Source organism: Ursus maritimus, unplaced genomic scaffold (genome assembly GCF_017311325.1).
Source record: "Ursus maritimus isolate PB19 unplaced genomic scaffold, ASM1731132v1 scaffold_14, whole genome shotgun sequence".
Lineage (NCBI taxonomy): Eukaryota > Metazoa > Chordata > Mammalia > Carnivora > Ursidae > Ursus > Ursus maritimus.
Window position 1 is genome coordinate 46923090 of NW_024423786.1, and position 4513 is coordinate 46927602.

The following is a 4513-nucleotide window of genomic DNA, read 5'->3' on the forward strand; positions in this document are numbered from 1 at the left end:
GGATGTTTTTCCTGCTTTATCAAATATTAGTTGCCCAAAGAGCTGAGGGTCCATTTCTGGGTGCACTATTCTGTTCCATTGGTCTATGTGTCTGTTTTTGTGCCAGTACCATGCTGTCTTTGTGATCACAGCTTTGTAGTACAGCTCGAAATCCGGCATTGTGATGCCCCCAGCTTTGTTTTTCCTTTTCAACAGTTCCATGGAGATTCGGGGTCTTTTTCTGGTTCCATACAAATTTAAGGACTATTTGTTCCAGTTCTTTGAAAACGCTCGGTATTTTGATCGGGATAGCACTGAAAGTAGAATTCTCTGGGTAGCATGGACATTTTAACTATGTTAATTCTTCCGATCCATGAGCATGGAATATCTTTCCATCTTTTTATGTCTTCCTCAATGTCTTTCAAGAGTGATTTATAGTTTCTAGAATAAAGGCCCTTTATGTCTCTGGTTAAGTTAATTCCAAGGTAAGCATATGGTTTTTGGTCTTTATTATAATGGGATGGATTCCTAATTTCTCTTTTCTTGTTCTCGTTATTCGTGTACAGAAATGCAACTGATTTCTGAGCATTGATTTTTCCTCACGTTACTAGATTGCTCTATAACTTCTAATAGTTTGGGAGTGGCTTCTTTTGGGTTTTCAATATAGAGTATCATGTCTCTCGAAGAGAGACATTTTGACTTCTTCTTTGCCGATTTGAATACCTTTGATCCCTTTTTGTTGTCAGATTGCTGTTGCAAGGACTTCTAGTACTATGTTGAATAATAGTGGCGAGAGTGGGCATCCTTGTCGTGTTCCTGATCTTAAGGGAAAGGCTTCAGCTTTCCATTGAGAATAATATTTGCAGTAGGCTTTTCATAGATGGCTTTTATGAGATTGAGAAATGTACCTTCTATTCCTACACTCTGAAGGGTTTTAATCAGGAAAGGACTTGTATTTTGTCAAATGCTCTTTTGGCATCGATTGAGAGGATCATTGGTTCTTGAGTCTTTTCTTGTTGATATGGATGTATCACGCTGATTGATTTGCGAATATTGAACCATGCTTGCATCCCAGGTATGAATCCCTTGATGGTGGTGGATAATCCAATTTGAACTGTTGGATTCTATTAGCAAGTATCTTGTTGAGGATTTTGGCGTCCATATTCATTAGGGAAATCAGTCTGTGATTCTCCTTTATGAGGTCTTTGCCTGGTTTGGGGATCAAGGTAATATTGCCTCATAGAATGAGTTTGGTAGCTTTCCTTCTGTTTCTATTTTTGAAATAGCTTTAGGAGAATATTATTATTTCTTCTTTGAATGTTTGGTAGAATTCCCCAGGAAAACCTCGCCTGGAGTTTTGTTCTTTGGAAGGTTGTTTATCACTGACTCAATTTCTTCATAATTAATTGGCCTGTTTAAGGAATCAATTTCTTCGGTTTCAATCTTGGTAGTTTATAGGTTTCAGGAAGGATTCCATCTCTTCCAGATTCCTTAGTTTATTGGCATATAGCTGTTGATAAAAATTTCTAATAATCTTCCAATTTCAATGATGTTCGTCGTGACCTCTTCCATTCATAATTTTTAATAATCTGGGTCCTTTCTCTTTTTGGATAAGTGCCAGTGGTCTGTCATTTTATTGATTCTCTCCAAGAACCAGCTTCTAGTCCTGTTGATCTGCTCTACTGTACTTCTGGTTTCTGCTTGATTGATTTCAGCTTTTTTGGTCAACTGCTTCCTCGTGCGTGGATTAGGCCTGTCCCTCTGTTGCTGTTCAGCTTCTTGAGGTGAGAATATAAAAACTGCATTTTAGATTTTTCTATTCTTTTGAGTGAGGCTTGATGGCTATGTATTTCCCCCTTGGAGCCTTTGCAGTATCCCATAGGTTTTGGACTGTTGTATTTTCATTCTCATTGGTCTCCATAAATTGTTTAATTTGATTTTTGATTTCCTGGTTTTTAGAGTCATTCCTAGACAGGATGGTTCTTAGTCTCCAAGTGTTTGAGTTTCTTCCAAATTTTTCCTTGTGGTTGAGTTCCAATTTCAGAGCGTTGTGGTCTGAGAATATGCAGGGGATAATTTCAATCTTTTGGTATCAGCTGAGACCTGTTTTGTGTCCCAGAACATGGTCTATTCTTGAAAATGTTCCATGGGCATTAGAATAGAATGAGTATTCTTTGGTTCTAGGTGTAGTGTTCTATATATATCTAAGAGGTCCAACTCGATATGTGGCATTCAAAGCCTTTGATTCTTTGCTTAGTTTTTGCCAGGGTGTTCTGTCTATTTCTGAGAGTGGAGTGTTGAGGTCCCCTACTATTAATGTATTTTTATTTATATGTCTCTTTATTCTGGTTAAGAGTTGGCTTGTGTATCTTGCTGCTCCCCTGTTGGGGGTATATATATTTATAATTGTCATATCCACTTGTTGAATACTTCCTTTAAGAATAATATAGTGCCCTTCTGCGTCTCTAACTATAGTCTGTAGTTTAAAATCCAGTTTATCTGATATGAGAATTGCTACCCCAGCTTTCTTTTGAGGTCCATTTGCGTGAAAGATGGTACTCCATCCCCTTACTCTCAGTCTGAATGCATCTTTGGGTTCGAAATGAGTCTCTTGTAGACAGCAAATGGATGGGTCATTTCTTTTTATCCAATCTGCAACCCTGTGGTGTTTTAAGCAAGAATTTAAACCATTAATATTAAGACTGAGTACTGAGAGATATGCTTTAATTCTGCCATGTTGTCAGTAAAGTCTTTGTTTGTATTGGCTGTGACTTTCTGTTTTGTATCACTCTTGGGGTCTTTTTACTTTTATAGAATCCCCCGTAATACCTCCTGTAGGGCTGGTTTTGTGGTTACGAAATTGGCTAGTGACTGTCGATTCTGAAATGTCTTTATTTCTCCATCAATTCTGAATGACAGCCTTGCTGGATAAAGGATCCTTGGCTGCATGTTTTTCTCTGAAAGAGCTTTAAAAATGCTCCCCCAACCCTTTCTCTCATTCCATGTCTGTGTAGACAGGTCTGACGTAATTCTGATGCCTTTGCTGCGTACGTGAGAGAATTTCTTTGCCCTGGCCGCTTCAATACTGTATCCTTGGATCTAATATTTGCGAATATGCACTATGACGTGACGTGGTGTAGGTCTGTCATGGTTGAGCTTGGGAGGGGTCCTCTCTGCCTCTTGGACACGAATTTATGTTTCCCTTGCTAGATTAGGGAAGTTTTCAGCTACAATTTGTTCAAATATCTCTTCTAGACCTCTGTTTTCTCTACCCCTCGGGGATGCCGATGATTCTAACATTGGATCGTTCGTTGAGTCAGTAATTCTCCGTAGCCAACATTCGTGGCGTGGATTTTTAAGACCATCTTCTATTTTTATTTTTTCCTCTATTAACCCATCCTCCAATTCACTAACCCTTTCCTCTGCTTCGGTGACCCTGGCCGTCAGAGCCTCTGGTTTTGCCTGCATTTGGCTCATAGAATTTTTAATTTCTGTCAAATTCGCTCTCATTGCCGCCCTTAGGGATTCTATATTCTCAGTAACATTTTCCTTAATACTTTTTTCAAGTCTACTCATTATCTTGACCATTGTTACTCTGAATTCCATTTCTGATAATTTGGTTACATCCATATCCGTTACTTCTGTGGCAGAGGCCACAGACTCACAGTCTTTTCTTTGCTGGGGGGGGCTTCTCCTTCTTGTCATTCTAATGAGGAGAGGTTGCGGGGTTGTCCAGAGCCCAAAATTATTGACTGGGTCCCAGGCCGTGCCCCTTGTTTTATAGGGATCTTAGAGATGTGGGCTTCTTCTTTAAAGATTTTATTTATTTACTTATCTGAGAGAGGGAGACAGACAGTCAGCAAGAACGGAACAGAAGCAGGGGAGTGAGAGAGGAAGAAGCAGGCTCCCAGCGGAGGAGCCCGATGAGGGACTCCTTTCCGGAACGCTGGGATCACGCCCTAAGCCGGAGACAGCCACTCAATGACTGCGCCACCCAGGCGCCTCGGGTTGTGGGCTTCTTGATTTTTCAGCCTGCCTTCTGGGGGAGGGGCCTGCCGTGCCGATACTCAGGCAACCCTGTTTGGTTAGAGTCTCCGTGTCCCCTGCGAGGGGGGATGGGGATGGGCACTCTCTGAGCCGGTATTTCCAGGCTTTTGTTCTCTGGCGGCTTTCCCTGGCGGTCAGCTGTGCCTCTTCTGAGAGTCAGAGCAGCAGAGTCTGCATTGTCACAGAACAGAGGGATTGCGGCCCGTACTCGACTGATGTTCTGGCCACTTTAACTCTATTACTGTTGGTGCTGCTCAACCCTGCAGCTTCCCGGGATGTGCGCACCAACTCGGCGTCCCTGCCCTCACTTCCAGGGCCGGCGCATCTCTGTCCTTTGTGTTTCTAATGCCGCCAGCCACCGGCCGCCCCGCACGCTCCCGGGTCTCCCGGTCTCAGTCTATGCCCGGTGAGCACACCTTGATTCCGGATTTTCGGGAAAAGCCTGGTGGCGCGCGCACCCGGTTCAGGGTCTCAGTCTGCTGTTGCG